Genomic DNA, 18,675 nt, shown 5'->3' with positions numbered 1-18,675 from the left:
TAAGCCCATTCAGGTAACAATGGTACTGGACCAGAGCCCTTTTCAAATTACAATAAACTGGGCCTTAGCCCCTTATTCAGATAACAGTATGGCCCATAGGCCCATTTCAAAATACATGCAACATCAATAACATATGCAAGCCCATTTGAGGAGACTACTCAACCCACCAACCACTATACTCCACCCGTACTAGCCCTACACTCCATGTGGGGAATAGCTCAACCCACTCAGCCCAACATTCCACAGTTGCAGCCTTGCTGCTCAGTTAACAGTAAATTGAGGCAAAGCCTCCAGTACGTGGACAAGCCACTTTCAGTACTTCCTCCGTCAATATCCCAATCCCATGCATCAGATAATAACAACATGGCATGCGGTAAATAACAACAATCAAACATGCATTTAGGTCAATTTAACCCTAAGGGTATTTCGGTAATTTATCTACTGGGGGTAAAACTGTAAATTTTTCACTTTTAAAGGTATTTCAGTAATTTATCTATTTTAGGGTTTTTCATGCATATTCCTACTTTTCACGTACTAACAGAATCACGTACCTAGTGTTCTTACCGAATTGGGCTCGTTGGCCCATTAAGCCCAAAAATATCGAGGGCACAGAAATCATGCACTTTGCAATCCAAATTTTGCAGTTTACCAAAAACATTAGTCGATTTACCTCACGAGCATTCGCACACTCGTAAATCTACAAAATACCGATTTTTGGCTTTTCGGCTTTTCGACTTTTGCCGATCCAGACTAAGAAAGAGAGTGTTAGTTACACACCTATTTGCGACGATATGCTGACGAGATCCACACACGAATTGACTACAATTGGATTACTAACACGTTAATCTAACTATTCAAATACAAACTACGTATTAACCCCTTACAATATTCGGCCAACCACACCTACAGATCATACTAAGCTTATAAGAAATCAATAAGCAACTCATTAACAAATTTTTGTCAATGTTTACCACATAATCATAATTTCACTGCAAGTTGTCTTCCAGAGCAACAGTCACTAAATCATTTATAACTAGAGCTACGAAACTCCAAATCAAGTGCCGTTAATTTTCCCTAAAAATAGACTCATATATCTTATATCCATAAAATTTTCAGAATTTTTGGTTTGGCCAATCAATACCAGATTTTTCTCAAAGTTTCACATGTTTCACTGTTTGACTAATCTGACCACTCTTCATTACAAATCAAATTTCTCATTGTACAGAATTCAAAATATGTTCTCGTTTATTCCATTCGAAACTAGACTCATTAATATTGAATTACATAATTTATGTAGCTTCTAACTCATCTCCCACAATTTATGGTGATTTTCCAAAGTCATGTTACTGCTGCTGTCCCAAGCAGATTTATTACCAAATCACTCTTTCACACATAACTTGCTTGCATATATTTTTTTTAAACATGTATATCACCAATCAATCATCACATATCTATGATTTTACTTAAGTATAATCTCCATTTCATCATTTTAAAGCACAACATATTAGCCGATTTTTCCCCTTAGCATCTAAGCACATGCATGCTCATTTGTTTGGCTCAACTTCACATATCTTCCATTTTTCATCAAAAGAACATGAAACAACAACCATTTCCTTCATTTTAATTCATGACTAAATGCTCACAACACAACCAAAAACCAAAATATGCTTCAAGAGTTAAGGTAGAATCAAGAAGAACTCATGAACAACAAGATAGAAGCAAACTACCATGAACTTACCTTCAATTTTCTTCCCCAAGTGACCGAACATTCAAGAGCTTTCTCCTCTCCTTTCTCTTCTCTAACTTTAGGCTATGATGAACAAAGATGGACAAAACTTTGTTCTTTTCACCCCTTTTTCTTTTAATAAAATTTCATATTTCATCCATTTAATTCTTTAATACAAAAGACATGAAATTCCAATCATGGAACATTTACCTAACCCATTATCATGAAACATTTACCTAACCCATTATCATGGAACATTTACCTAACTCATTATCAATTTGTATCAATTTGTACCATAAATTATGGATATCAAGTGCACATTTTGTCTACAACAACATGATGGCTGGCCACTTCATGTAAAATGGGAGGTTTGTCATGCAAATCCTCCTATTTTGCACTCCTATTTATTTGGCCACTTCAATTTAGCCTATAACATTTTCAAACATTTTCACATAGGTCCTATTTCATAATTTCACTCCCTTTTTCTTATGGAACAAAAATTAACTAAAATTACCAGGTTCTATCTTAGGCTTGGGCCTTCTAGAGGCCCACTAACATAATTAAACCTATGCCAACATTCACAGAATTCCCAAAAATTGGGGCGTTACAATGGCCGCATACTCAACCAAATCTGACTTACACACTTGACTATCTCAGTCTTTTGTGCCAAAGATTTGTTCATCAGATGGAGTCTTCTCCTCCTTCATACCCTTGGTTGGCAACTTGCCTTCAAATACATCTTGCCTTGTTCCTTTGTTCATTATAGTCCTATTTCTTCTTACACAAACAGTTTACGAGTATAGTTTGCTTGCCTTTAGTCTGCCATTTTGGCATGCACCCACTCGAGCTTGCATTTAGACCGTCCGCCACTTCGGCTTGCACCCATTCAGGTTTGCATTTAGATTGTCCGCCACTTCGGCTTGCAATTCGACAGGCTCTCACTTTATCTTTTAGAATTTAATTAGGAATAGGCTAGGTTTTCTAGTACTATAAATAGGGGATGAAGTGGCACATATTTGACATATCTCTTTTTTCTATAAATACTCCCTCTCCCAAAAACTCTGTCTTTGGTTCTCTCTATATTTTCTTCAATAAAAATCTCATTTTTATTATATTTTTTTCTTTCCTAAAAATCATGAGCCACTAAACCAATCTAGCCGAAGGTTGTCGAAATTTCCCAAAAAGGTTCATAAGGCTTAGAATCCGCACTTAGCCTTCTCAACAGGGTATTCATCGCTTCTCTACATTACGGGGCTGACGCTTTCGTCCATATCCCTTAATAGGTGATCTTTTCAACTGGTGTAAGGAATGGCCGCTTTGTACATTTTGGGAAGGTTGCACAGTAGGTCCGTTGCCTTTCTGCGTCAGAGGTTAACGAGTCCAAGAGACAAAATGGCATGGTATTCTCCATTGGGAAGTGATGATCTAGCAGAAGATAGTCCCATAAAAGCAATTATTGGCTAGAGTCAGGTTCCGCCAAATCTTAAGTCTAAATTCTTGGAGCTGGTGGTCGTAGGTATCCTCTTCCACTATAACTGGCTTATCCTACTCAAGAAGGCTTACTTAAAAGCCAAGGATTGAACCCAAGCCGGATCGAGACAACCGGAGGCTGGAATTTCGCCACATAAGAAACTCTCTCTTTTCCCAACTTCTGTTTATTTTTATATTCTCCATTTTAATTTTCGCAATTTATTTAATTTCGTAAATTCAATTCGACTTTAATTTTTGTTTTTATTTTATTTCGAAATTCTTAATTGTCTTTTTTTTGTTCAAGAACTCAGGTTTTCTTGGCCAAGAAATTGTCTAGGATTTCAAGAAACTAGCATTCGTACAATCCGGTCCCTGAGGATTCGACCATACTTCCCCTTTATTGTTATTTTTACTATTCTACAAGGAATAGGATATTTTTGGTGCTCTCAACGACCGCATCATCAACACTAATTTGCATCCATTATTTGATGTTGGCTTAAGGATTCTGACGTCCTCAAGAGAAAAGCTTTTCCATACATCATCCAATATTAGCACATAGCTCCCTTGTCCTTTCAACATTTACGATAACTTCCCTACACGGATGATTGTATCTTCATCATCTGATAGGTTTCCCTTCAATTGACATGTGATATTCTTCTGCAGCCTTTGAAAATCAAAATTTTGGGATACAGTTACCCAAATCAATTTTCTAAATTTACTTTCTTTCAACAACCTATTGTGGACGTCTTTCATTATGGTTGTTTTCCCGATTCCGCCCATTCCACATACTTCAATCATTCCAACTTCATCTCCCATCAAATATTGATAAATTTCTTCTTTAACATCGACAGCACCTGTTAAGTCTGATGTAGGTAGGTTAACCGCTATGGTAGAAGGATCATTAACCATCAAGCTCCCAGAGAAATGACCTTCTGCATGCACTTCCTTCATTGCCTGAGTCGACTCATCAACAAGCTTCCCCAAGCAAGAATACGAAAGAGATATTTTCCTTTACTAACTTTGTCCTCAACATGTTGAGCATGAGTGAGCTTTTCCTCTACCTTCTTGAACCATCTTTCAAATTCCAGCTTTGGCATTTTCCTGAAGCGATGCTCGTCTTTTACCTCCTTGGCATGCAGATCTGCTTGCGCTTATTTGAAATCATCAACGTATGCAGTGAACTCCCTTTGGTATTTTAAATATTTGCTAGCATTGCGGTTGATGAACTTAATAACATTAAGGATTGGCCCTACGAGTTCAGCCATTGAAAAAGCTCTAGTTTCTCCTGCATCAGATTTAGCATATTGATACTACAACTTTACCATAAGATGATAGCAAAGGCAAGCGTGCCTACTACATGCCAAAAAGCTTCATGTGCCAACTAAATTTTTAATGTTTGTGACTAAGGAAAACCCAAATAAAATGTATGACCAATTCATTGTACAATTTCTTAAGTTAAGGGTGATGTTCAAATTTGCTTAATTATGTTTTTTTACTCTCTATTTTCGTTTAAGTATTTATATTTTATGTTGATGTTTGATATATATTTGAATATAAATATTATGGTATGTGTTACATTTTAAAAATCGAATTAGTAGAAATTGGATCGGTAAGTCAAGAGTGGTGTCATTTTGTTTTTAGGATAAATGTGTCAAAAGTTTTGTGTTCAAATATTTTTTTATCAAATTTTATTAATTTTTGTTCTAATCCTTGCTTTGAAGATCTAGCTTATATATTATTTTTCACACTATTGATGATAATAATGAATTTGTTAATTTAAAGGTAAGACTTTAGCTTACATATAGATTTTGTCTTCAAATTTTCGTGTGTGTAAAATAAAAATCCTTTTACTAATTCCTCAGCTTGTGCCGTCCAAGTGGTAGAATTTAGGTTAAATTTGAATTCTAGAAATATGTTAGGTAATTAATTAGTGGGAATGAATAGTTTTCTTTTTGAAAATTATCCTAAAATATCTTCAAAATTATCCCAAAATATTGCCGTTTCTCTTTCTCATTCTCGTCTCACGTTCATCATTCTCCCAGTTTCCTGCCTTCACTTTTTCCTTTGTTTTTTTTGTTTCCCTTCATTTTCTCCCTCTCTTTTTTTCTTTGCTGTAAAAATAATTTCCAATCGTTTGTCCTTGTGATTTCAACTCAACTCTTATTTTCTTCGTTTGCCATGTTTACGTCTAATTGCGGTTGTTCAGTCCTGTGCCGCCCATAATTTCTGATTGCGGTAATTAGTGTATGCGTTTCGGAATTCAAGAGTGTGGTAAGCTTTTCTTTTAGTAAAGTGTTCATTTTTATGCTAAAAGGGATGTGTTTGGAAGATGTTATTTGAGGGGTTTTGTTGTGTTGGTTGTGTTGTGATGGCTTTATTTTTTTGTGATTTTGCTAGGGGAGTTTCGTATGTCAAATATTGCTATGGTGATTTGAAGTGTTGTGGGAACTGTTTTAGCAAGGGGTAGGTTTTTTATTGTCCTTTTTGGGGATGTTTTTGGTTTGTGTTTAAGTCGGCTGTGTATATTAGCTTGTGGTCAAATTAGTGTTCGGATTTAGTTTATTATTGACAATTGGTTGTTTCAATTGTTGGTTTTAGGGTTTAAAAGTGTGTTGGGTCGTCGATTATCAGAAACATTTAGGTGTCTAACAAAAATCTTGAAAAATAGTGAACGATGAGAGGTCGAAAAATTTATTGACGTTGATGCCACACAACTGTGTGTCAGGATGTAACAACCCATTTTTAGTTAAATCGGAACAGTGTTTTCGGGACCACAAATCCGAGGTTAAAAAATTATTTTAATATTGTTTTAAGTGTTTATAGTATGATAGCATATGTGGGTGAAAGTTTCGTAAAGTAATTTTATTGTATGATTAGTCAATTTGATAAAAAAAGACGAAAATGAGAAAATACAAAAGTGTTGTTCTATTAGCTAAAGATATTAAATAACTATAGAACCTTAACTTTAAGTTTCTTTAAGTGTAATTAGACCATTTTGATAGTAAGTGGACAATATTGGACATTAAATGGATGATTTAAATGATTTTTATTAAGGGTTAATTTAGTAATTTGGTTAATTGAATAGTAAAATAACAAAATCACAAACTGGTCATCTTTTTTCTATGAATTCATCCACTAAAATTAAAAGAAGTTATGGAAGCATTTTAGGGTTCAGTCACTTTAAAAGCTAAATTGGTGAGAGAATTTTGCTCGGTTTTTAATGATTTTTATGTTTTTGTAATCGTTGCATCTAATACTAGCTAGCCCAGGGATTAATTTGTAAATCTGTTAAAGATTTTGAAAGTTACCATTTATGAATATACGTGTTCGTTGATGTTTTATGATGAAATATGAAATCTTGTTGTTAGATACACAAGTTTTGTAAAGTAATTTTTAGAGAAAATGTAAAATAGGGATTAAATTGATAAATGTGTAAAGTTAGGGGTTAAAATATGAAATAAGTGATAAATATGGGCTTTTAGGGGTCTTATAGGAATTCAGCTATAATGGGTATTAAAGAAATTTAATGAATTTGTGAATTTGTGTAATAAGGACTAAATTGTGAAAATGTGAAAATTTAGGGGCAAAAGTGTAAATATGCCTTAAAGAGTGTTTTGGACTAAATTGAATTAATATATGATTAAATAAGTTAATTTTTAATATATTTAGATTAATAAAAACGAAATACAGACTTGGATCAGGGAAAAGATAAAGTTATCGACTAATCGACTAGATTTGCCGTTCTGACATCCGAGGTAAGTTTGTATGTTATAATTTCATTACAAATGTATTTTATATGCTTTTATATAGCATGAATTGAGATTATGCAATGACGGACAAGTTCGGAAACAATTCAACGATGATTCAACAATTGGAATCCCGGTTGAACCTTAGGAATAGTTTAGGATGCTAGTGACATGTCATTAGGTATACTTTGAGTTGGCTTCGGGCCATGTTATTAGCATTTTAGGTGTGAGATATACCGGTTTGGCTTCGGGCCATGCATATTGGCTGATTTGTCTTCGGGCCATGATATTAGAATTTCAGATAAGTTACCTTGATTTGGCTTCGAACCATGGTATAAGTACTTATCGTTTAAGACCTTGAGTATCCGACTTCTATTCCGATGGTTTAACAGGTAAAAGAAGGATGTGGTTGAACATGAGACTGGTACGAGATGGTACAAGTACGTACGATAGTCAATTGAGTATTGAAACTATGGAATTGATAAGTTCCTTGGTAAGTTATGTGAATGGTCATTTGATAGCTTTAAGATTTAATAGAATTGTTGTAAATTGATTTCTATTATTTGAATGATTAATGAATGGTGATATTTGCTTATTGTTAACATACGAACTTACTAAGCCATATAGTTTACTTTGTTGCTTTCCCGTGTTTTATAGTGACTTTAAAGCTAGATCGGATTTGGGGATCGTCAGAGACTTCACCACACTATCCACTGACTCTTTGGTACTTTTGAAACTATATTTTGAGAATATAGCATGTGTAGGTATCTTGAGTCATTTTGATTATGGATTGATATTGATTTTGGTCATTTATAATGGCTTGTAAATGTATATGTTTGGTTTGTAAATATAGCCATGAAATTTGGCTTAAATTGGTGGATTTGGTTATGTTCTTATATGTGAATATATGGTTGATTTTGAGTTCATGGATGGATATGTGAATGATCATATTATGATGTTTGTGGAATTGGTATCATGCTTGTGTATTGGTTCAAAATGAGATATGTTAAGTAAAGGTTTAACTAGTTGATTGGTGTATGTATTTTAGTATGTTTTGGTTGAGTAAAACTTGAGATATAAGAGTATAGGTTTCTAGTGTTGGAAATGGTATGAATTATCCTTGATTGTAGCTAAATTGGATGATTATTTATACTATGGATTGGTGCCATTTTGGTTGTTTAGGTGAGCATAAATATGGGTGGCAAATTGGCTTGGTAAATAACTTATTTTTTTGTCCACACGGACAGAGACACGGGCATGTGTCTCAGCCGTGTGCCCCCTGGTATTGAAATTGAAATGAAGTCAGTATGCTCCACACGGTCTTACACACGAGCGTGTGATTGACCGTGTGGCACAAGTCAGTATACCCCCCTAATTGGCACATGGTCTAGCACACGGGCATGCGACTTGACCATGTTACATAAGTCAGTAAACCCTACAAGTTTGGCATAGCATAGCACATGACCTGGCACACGGGCGTGTATGGCCACTTTGAAGGGCAAACGAGCTAGACACATGGGCATGTGGTTGGCCGTGTGACCCAAGCCAGTAACCTCATTTGTTTGGACACGGGGTATGACATGAGCTGGGACACGGTCATGTGCTCCCATTTCGAATGTTCACAGGCCGTGTGAGATACACGGCCTGGCCACACGGGCGTGTGTCCCCTATTTTGAGAAAAATTTTCTAAGTGTGAAAAAGTTTCCCGAGATATCGGTTTAGTCCCGAACCACTTTTAATGCATGTTTAAGGCCTCGTAGGCTCGTTTAAGGGACACTATGTTTGGTTGTGATTGAATTGTATTTGAATTGATAAATTTTTTTTGAAATGTATGTTTAAAAATGTTTTAAGTCCGGTAATGCTTCGTAACCCTATTCTGATGGCGAATACGGATGAGGGATGTTACACAAGCCGTGTGGGCCACACGGGCATGTGAGTTCATTTTTTGTAAAATTTTGTTATGGTTGTATTTGAAGTGTGATTCAAGATTAGTCATTTCATAGGGTTTCAAAATGTATTATGTACGTATTTTGAATATGAAATATGATATTCTGCCTATGTTAATGCAATTTCTAAAAGCATGATATAAAATACTAGTATTGTATGTGTAACATTCGAGAGCATGTTTGTGGTATAATTTCTACTTTTGAATAGTAATTTGAGAATCTGGTTAAGCATGATTCATTTATGTGCATTCGAGTATGTTATATGTTCGGACATGTGCATTGGGGTGAGAGAATAATGTGATGGAGGAAGCATTCTGGCAGGTTAACTACATACTGATATTAGTAAGTCATTATTGTCGGGTAACTCAGGGTGACGGGTCATCGTTGTCAGGCAACTCGTGATGACTTAATTTGTGGTATAACCACATATCTAATTTGGTGGCTTGACTACACTATTTAATTCTCGCAGATTATCACATTATTTCTAGCAACTTGACTGTTCTATTCTGATTAGTGACATATACTCACTTATATGTGTGTGGGGTTGGATGGGAATTTGTTACACTTTTTGGTGTGATTGGTGGGGGAGATGATGTGTAGCAAATGGGGATAAAATCTATTTCTGTGTCGGTATTTGCATCTGTAACTGCATCCGGTTTTGCGTATGAAATTGCATCTGTATTTGAAATTGAGATTGTATCTATATCTGAATTGCGTTTGCTTTTGTAATTGTCGTCGTATTTGAGTTTGTTCTGTTTGTTTGGGTTGAGTTACACACTGAACAAGTAAACTCACCCAATTTTTTTAGGTAATCGACAGAATTAGGAGTGGGTAGCGTTTGGAAACTCGGATTGGTTTTATTAGATAAGAATTTTTGGGTTTAATTTTGGATTTTGTTATTTAATTAAAGTTTTCTACTAATTTAAATAAACATTTGATTTTTAAAATTAAATGAGCTAAGGTTTTTCCGCTGCAAATTTGAAATGAGTTGTACGAAAGTTAATAACAAAAATTATAAATTGATACTAATTATTAATGTGTAAAAAATTATATAAATTTAAAATACTTTAAAATAAAAAAATCACATATATTTAAATTAAATTACTGTGATAAATTATGCCAAACATGTAATAATACCTAAGAGTTAAAGAAAAACACAATTTTTTTTAAATCATAATAATAACCTATACAAAATATAATATGAATTAATACATAATATAAAAATAACATTAAAAAATTATTATATATTATTAAAAAAAATTCAAAAAAAATCCTAAACACATGCTTTCAAATTATGTCATTCATAACACAAAAATAACATAAAATTTTTTATTATATACTATTATGTCAACAGAGTTGACAAAAGTTAATTTTTATTTATTTATTTTGGAGTGGTTTAATAAATAATATAAGTTCAAGAGTTAAAAGAGACAAAAATTTAAATGGAGGGCAAGAATTAAATAAATTATTTTTTAAAGTTTATATAATGTGGCAATCTATTGTTAGTTGGAAATTTTTTAACAGATATAACATTTTGGTGAAAATAGGTTAAAAAAATAGTTTAGGTGCTACTTATAGCCAAAAAAAAGTTTAGATACCAACTTCAAAAAAATGCATAGTTTACGTACCAATTTGTGGACTATACCTTTTTATATATAAAAAAATAAACATAATGGTTTAACTAATAGTGGCACTAACTCGAGAAAAAAAGAAGTTTAGGTACCACTTATGACCCAAAAAATTTTAGGTACTAAGATGAGGAAAAAGATATAATTTAGGTACCAATTTTTGAATTAAGCCTAATATAATATAAATATGATATATTTAAATACTATTAATATATCAAACCTAATTTTTATTACAGATTTTAGATTAGACTTGTTTAAAGATTGAGTTATTTATATAAATTTGAATGTCATCCAAGCAAGAAAAACCAAATAAACCAAAAAAAAAAATATTTGGACAGTTTATGAAATATAAGTTAAAAAGTTGTGGTTATCCAAAACCAAACTGAATTTTATTTTTATTTAATATGTAGAGATCCAATTTAGTCCAAGCCCTAAATAGAAATCAGACCAAAAGTAAAAATAAAATATATCAGTCCAAAATCAAGTTACAAAAAAAAGAGGCCCAAATGGTCCAAACAAAAAAACCTAAAGGCTGAGTGGCCCAAATTATTTTACAGAAAGCCAGAAACCTTAGGGTTTTTTGGCACCGCACCCTTGCTTTTGCATGCACGCCGCTTGAGGATCCTTGTCCCGAGGTCTACTTCTCTGTCACCATTTCACCAAATTAGCTAGGGAGCGACTCTCCCTCCACTGCCACTTGCGAAAAAAAGGACACAAAGAACAACAAAGAAACAATAACAAAAACAGTAGAAAAAACAATGAAAGACAACAGTGTAAATTGGCTATAAAAGCCAAAACAATACCAATGTAATTTTTTACGAAAAAAGCAATAAAAAAACAAACAAAATACAAAAACCCGAAGGTGATTTTTTTTATTTTTTCGAATCTGTTTTATATGCATATATAAAAAATCATAAAAGAAAAAGAAAAAGAAAACATTCACTGGACGCTTCAAGCTCCGCCACCGTAAGTAGATGAGGCCGTCACCTCCGATGAAAGGTGAATCTGACGAGAAGATTTTTAAACTTAGAAACTGAGAGGTTTCTTCAAGATTTTTGCAGTTTGAAGGGTTTCCCGGCCATCGAGAACGATGAAGCTTGTCGCTGGTGACCGGTGGCCAGCGTGGGGCTCGCTAGACTTCAAAGGCCAGACTGAACAATTGAGAGAAAAAAAGATGGTTTTCGAAATTAAAAAAAAATAGTAGATAGAATGATTTTTTAAAGAATTTTTTATTTTTATAAGCTGGGTTAAACGGTGCTATTTTGGTCGGTGTTTATAAGTCCCAAAACGACGCCATTTTGGAGACCAACCTGAAAACTGACTCGTTTATTCAGCAAGATCCACGTGTTTACGTGAAATGGTCTAATTTCCGTTTGGGTCCTTCCGCTTTTTCACTATTTCTCAATCTCGTCCTACTGTTGTTTATTATTTCTTTTAATTTCACCCTTTTATTCTGTTTTTGTGCAATTTAGTCCCTCGATTATTGTAAACCCATTAAGGGAAGGACACATGTAAATTTTGGGGGAAAATTCCTTTTAAGTCCCTATATATTTCATCCTATTTTAATCTAGCCCTTTTATGTCTTTTTCTTTGTGATTTACATTGTTAATTTTGTTTTGTTTTTGATTTAGCCTTTTATTTCTTTTTTCTTCATTTACCTGTTTATTTATGCCTTTTTTTTTCGAAATACTTTCTTTAAATGTCATTAAAATTCAATTTAATCCCCATTTCATTAAATGTTGCTTCTTTATTCATATCTTTTATTTTTTTGTAATCCTTGTTATTTATTTTCTTTATTATGCATTTCACTTTATCCCTTTTATCATTATTATTATTCCTATCCTTTAAATCAATATTGTAGTAATGATCATGAAGCAATATCGCTATTATTACCAAATTTGTATTTTTTTTTACTTTCATTATATTTGCATTATTGTTACCTATTAGCATAGCATTTTACCTTTTTATTTTATTTATTTATTTATTTATTCATCTACTACGTTAATATATATCACCGTTCCCTACTTGCCACTCTGTATTTCATTTTGCCAATCGCCATGCCATCTTGCTAAATTTATTTATTTATCTTTATATTATACTCAAATAAACTAAAAGCAATATTGTTTTGAAAGTTACATTCATTATATCCAATGTGCAAAAAATATTTAAAATCGAGGCAATGTTCGTTACTTTTGGGATTTGAGAAAGCCGTACTCTTAACTTACGGAGTATGACATTTCCCTAGAATCAAAGTAGTCAAATAACCTATTTAAAATAACAAAATTTAGGTAACAATCAAACAGCATTTATTCTCGTTTTTGAGAATTTGAAGTATCATGTCCTAACTTACGAGACATGGTCTTCCTTCTCGATCAACTTGAAATAAGACCCTTTTTCATTTAATTTAATTTAGCTAAATAATATCTTAATACAAAGAGGGATCGTATTTTAAATTCTCTTTAAATTTTCAATCATCGACACTAAGACATTAAGTAATCAACTAGATACCAATTTTGGGCGTCACGAGAGTGTTAATTCTTCTTCGTGCGTAACTGACTCTCGAACCCATTTCCGGGATTTTGTAGACCAAAAATCATTGTTTTAGTAAATCAAATCTTTTATTAAAACGATCAAATTACAAGGAGATCCGATCACACCTAAAAAAAGGTTTAGTGGCGACTCTCATTTTTCATTTTAAAATAAAAAGTCGATTTATAGAAAAGGGTTTCGACATAATATATAATTAATTTTATATTTTTATGATATAAAAAAAATATTTTATATTTAAAATAAAAAAAATTTAAAAGTTTTTTAAAAATTATTATTTTTAAAAATATTTATGAAAAACTTTGAAATTTTAAGTCTAAAAACCAAAACAAATAATTATCATAAAAAGATCGAGAATCGAACCAAGTGGAACCTGAATTGACCTTAACTTCTTTACAAGTTTACATCTTGTTTTTTCTTTTATTTTATTATTCTATAAAAATTAAATATGTTATATTATGATTAAAAATATGTTAAGTTGTTGTATTTGCAAAGATAAGAGGGGTTTGAACTAACATTTGGGCCTTTATTTTTTTATTGGACTTGGTCCTAGAAAAATTATAGACGATGTGATCATCATATTTATATTGATAAATTTATTCTGATTGTATATAGAAGGAAACGTGACACGCAGGAATAAGCCTCCCACTCTTTATTTCTTTTATTATTGTCACTGAAAGCTTTATTTTGTACAAAATTTAAAATGTAATATGTGAATTGAATCTTTATTTCAGCTATTCATATTAGTTATAATTATTTTTATACAACATTGGTGTTGAATGGAGGTTTATACCTTTTAAAAATATCTTTAAAATATGGTAGATGAAATTTAAATAAATTGATATTGTTTGTGAATTGAGTCGGGGTATTGCAAATAAAATTTCAGCTTTGTACGTTTGGGTCCCTATACTTAAAAAAGATAACAATTAAATATGTTTGATTGAATTTTAATATTAGTCTTTAAATTTAGTTTATAATCTTCGATTGAATCATTCTTTGTTATTTTACTTATTGAATTTAAAAATTTTAATTTTGATGAAAATGATAGCCGTTAAATTCATAAATTCATTAATTATTTTTTTATAAGTAATATGTGAAAATAATAAATTGACAAGGCATTGCAAATATGATAATATGTCTAAATAGTAAAATTTAACTATGGGTTAATTAGGACTGGAATTTAACCTTCAAGTTATTAAGCTGAATTATATGAACATTTTTCCAAAAAGAAGAAAACGATAAACCATAAAGAAAGAAAGCAGAAGAACAGCAGAGAAAACGAGCAAGCTAGCAGTAAAACTGATATGCTATATCTGCTATATTTTTCAACATAAAACAATACAACATATAACAAGTTTTCATACCTAATACTCTACTAACGCCACTAATCAGCTTTGAAACTTGAAAAATATTACTTGCAGACATAGATAAGCTCACTAATTAACTCAATCAGCACTTAAACATATCAAAACATTATCAACTTATTCAACTAACTAACTAAACATGAAAGAACTAAACAAATTTTCCATGCAACTCGACAGAGTCAACATGCACCAAAGGATTAACTGCATTTCGCAGCTCGATGCATGCAGCTCACAGTTCACCACTTCGCAGAGTTGGCTAGCACCTTGACACTTCGCGTGGTCAGCTTGCAGTTTGTCATTTCACGAAACAGCTCGCAATTCATATTTTGCAGAGTCAGCTCACACTTTGCCAGTTCGCCATATGTGTGAGCTGTTGCATGGTTCGCCAACTTGCAACATTAGCCCACTCCACTGCGTAGCCACTCGAATGCGTAACGATAACGGAACTTGAGCCAACAGCTGGCCTCCACTCCAAATTGTAGCGATTGCAGAACTTGAGCAAAGGTTGAACAACATTCTTAACATTGAGAATAGGGTAGGGTGCTCCCACTCCACTGATTCCCACCAATCCATTGTTCGCACGCGGATTTCCTGGAGAGTGTTAGAAGGAGATAGTTTTCCCTCATCATCAACCTCAAGCTGTGGAAGATAGAGAGGAATCCGCTTTACCTTGGGACAATTACTTATTTCGATGACTTGGAGAGAATTACAAACCATCACTGCATTTTCACTACAAATGGCCTTCAATTTTGGTAGATTGGACAAAATTAAAGTCTTCAGTTTGGGAAAATTGAACTTGAGGGAATCATTATTTGTACTCATTCCTTCTCCTTCGGGTTCTGTTATTATTTCATCCAATTGCAAACAATGGTTAACCTCGATCTTTTCCAAGTTGTGTAGAGCCCGATCAGCTTCAAACAATTTCTTTATTTTATGAGAACTACATAGAGTAATCTCTTTGAGGGAGGAAAATGTGCTTAATGATGATTCTCCAACTCCAACTAGGACTGTCAAATCTGGTAAATTTCGCAGTGTAAGAGACTCAAGTTTTTTAAGCTGATCACACTTGGATGAAAATATGGACTCCAAATCAAAACAACCCTCCATTGTACATCCCTTCAAATGAATTGCATCCCTCAATCTAATATCATTTAAACTCCTTGCACCATAGCAATGCTTCAGATGTAATTGTTGAATATCATAGGGAAGCATGACTGCATCTCCAAAAATAATTTCAATCCTCTCAAATAGAACCAGTTTACTAGAAGCCGAGGGAATGTCTTTGCTTCGGTATAGGGGACACACCAAGATAGAGTATTTATGAAGCCTTTTTCTCTGGCCCACATACATGTTCCAGTCACCCATGTTACAGAACCAGACTTCTAAAACTTCTAACTTGTTAAATTCCCTCATTTGTTCTGGATTTCTTAATATTGGATGCATTGCTAAAAGATCAAGATATCTAAGATTTACCAACATTTCCAAACCTTGAGGGATTTCCTTGATTCCACTTCCTCGAAGACGCAATTTCTTTAAAGCTTGAAGCTTCAATACAGAAGGCAAACTCGCTAAATTATAACATCTAATAAGCAACAATACCGTGAGTTTCTCCAAAGCAGAAATAGAGCTAGGCAAACTCTCAAAAGGATTATGAGAAAGATCAAGAATCTTAAGGTTAGGAAAGTGCTCAAAGAAAGATCCTGGAATTTCTTTCAAAGAATTATGTGAGAGCAACAATGTTGTGAGTTTTGGAAATTTCGGACAATTCATATGTTGAGGAATTGCTGAGATGGAATTGTGCATCAAAGAAACCTTCTCCAAATCTTCACCCCATTCTTCCTCATTTGGTAGCATTTTCAACCACTTACCAGCTTTTACCATAAATCTTTTTCTTGTCATATGCAACGCCATATCTCTGACAACATCATGCATCTTTACATATGCACTGTTCTCAACCCTTTCAAGCAAAAAGTTTTGTTCGAACTTCTCTAAAATGGAGTGACCGCAATCCTCTATTGCTTTTCGACTTCCCATTTCGTCTATAAGTCCTTCTTCCATCCAATATTGAATTATCTCCTCTTTTTTGATTTGATTATCCTCAGGATATAATGCACAATAAAAAAAGAAATCTTGGTCTCCTTTTTCTAGACGATCATAGCTGAATTTTATGGACGCAAACACCTTATCTTCCATATCCCGGATGTTTCTAACGTAACCTCTCAATTCATTTACAGCATTTTTCCACACACGAGGATTGGATATTCCCTTCATACAAGCAGCTAGTGTAGTGCAAGAGGAAGTCCTTCACATTCCCCCACAACAAGTCTCATAGATGACTTTAAAGTTGGATTTTCCGATATGTCTTGTACAACTTTGCTCAAGAATAAGTTCATCGCCTCATGCATAGAAAGACAAGCCACTTGAACTTTCTTACATCCCATTGAGCGAATAACCTCTTCTGAACGTGTTGTCAACACTACTTTGCATCCATTGTCTTTTGTTGGCTCAATGATTCCAATGTCCTCAAGAGGAAAACTGCTCCACACATCATCCAGTATCAGCGCATATCTCCCTTGTTTCCTTAACATTTCCCTTAACATTTTTGATAATTTTCCTGCCCGGACAATTGTGTTCTCGTGTTCCGGTAATTCCCGTTGTAGTTGGCTTACAATGTCCATCTGTATGCTTCTAATGTTGATGTTTCGATATACCGTTATCCATATCAATTTTTTAAACTTAGCTTCTGGGATTAACCTATTATACACGTCCTTCATTATGGTCGTTTTGCCTATCCCTCCCATCCCGCATGCTCCAATCATTCCAACTTCATCTCCCATCAGATACCCATATATTTCATCTCTAACACTGACCTGATGACCTACTAAATTCTGTGTAGGTAGTTTAACCGCTACAAGAGAAGGATCATCAACAACCAATCTAGCGGAGAAATGGCCTTCAGCATGTACTTCTTTCAATGCTTGAGTCGTTTCATCAACAAGCTTTCCCAAGGAAGAACGAAAGAGACATTTTCCTTCACTGACTTTGTCTTCAACATGCTGAGCATGAGCAAGCTTTTCCTCTACCTTCTTGAACCATCTTTCAACTTCTTGCTTTGGCATTTTCCAATAGTCACATTCGCCGTCCAATTGCCGTTGAATATCTGCCTTCTTGGCAAGCAAATCATCTTGTGCTTGCTTGAAATTAGCAACATATTCAGTGAATTTCCATTGGTATTTTAGATATTTTCTAGCTGGACGGCCGATGAACTTAATAACCTCAAGGATTAGCCTCACGAGTTCAGCCATTAAAAAGCTCTTCTTTCCCTGATTAAATTAAAGAATCAGAAAATCAAACTACAATTATAATCATCAAATACAGCTAGTTGAGCTATTGTAAATGGCTGAATCCTTTTTCCAGAACGTGTAAATCCTCCAAATAAAATTCACTAAAAAGGACAAGACACACCAAAAATCTGGTCGTTGACACCAGATCTAACTTCTCAACTGCTAAATCTTTCTTTACACACACAATAGTGCAACACTTACTAACATATATGTAAGATCCACATAAAAATGACGAAATTAAATAATATGATATAGACATATAGCCTACTTAAGATCAAATAAGATTTGGGTGCATATATGTGTGTCAATATTACTTGTTTTTCACAACGTAAGAGAAGAACACAGCCATCACAAGTAGTAGAGTATAAGATGTATGCTGTAGGGGCAATCTCTTGAAGCTTACCTGAATCTGACGGTTTGGATTAAAGCTGCAAATGCTAATGCTTAGCTCTTTCAACCGCTTCAACAGATCCAATCGAATAAGGAATTGAAACCTTTTTGCTTAACAATATGCAGTACTGTTCTTCGTCAACCTTTTTCTTTTAGCTTAACTTTTTAAAAAAAAAAATTATCGAATAATTTTAATTGTAGATTATCAAAAAATTTTAATTTTCAGTATAAACAGGACTTAGTCTAAATAAAAGTAAATGAATTCAACTAAAGTTGAACATTTCAACTGTGTTGTCTAAATTTAAAATTTTAATCTACTTTGTTTCTGTTGAAGCTGATCTCCATGCAGCTGGTATGAAGCAAATGTAGCTGGAAGTTGGCCTTTCAAGCTCGTGACAAGGTTGCAGCAGTTATGGTTACTTGTTGCTATTTATTTTCAACTAATGTTTTGTGATTTTGTAATCTAGTTTGTCTCTTGAACTTAGTTGGTAATATTTTGATGTAATCCATTGAT

At 33.5% G+C, this 18,675-nt stretch overlaps 2 pseudogenes; both read right to left on the bottom strand.

The window, feature by feature from the left end:
* Positions 1–3,591: 3,591 nt before the first annotated feature.
* LOC121209433 (disease resistance protein UNI-like) lies at positions 3,592–4,649 on the bottom strand (annotated as a pseudogene).
* A 9,955-nt stretch (positions 4,650–14,604) lies between these two features.
* On the bottom strand, positions 14,605–17,737 carry LOC107960502 (probable disease resistance protein At4g27220; annotated as a pseudogene).
* Between the last annotated feature and the right edge of the window lie 938 nt (positions 17,738–18,675).

This window comes from Gossypium hirsutum, chromosome A11, assembly GCF_007990345.1.
Source record: "Gossypium hirsutum isolate 1008001.06 chromosome A11, Gossypium_hirsutum_v2.1, whole genome shotgun sequence".
NCBI classification, from domain to species: Eukaryota; Viridiplantae; Streptophyta; class Magnoliopsida; order Malvales; family Malvaceae; genus Gossypium; species Gossypium hirsutum.
This window is presented reverse-complemented; position numbering and strand designations above follow the sequence as displayed.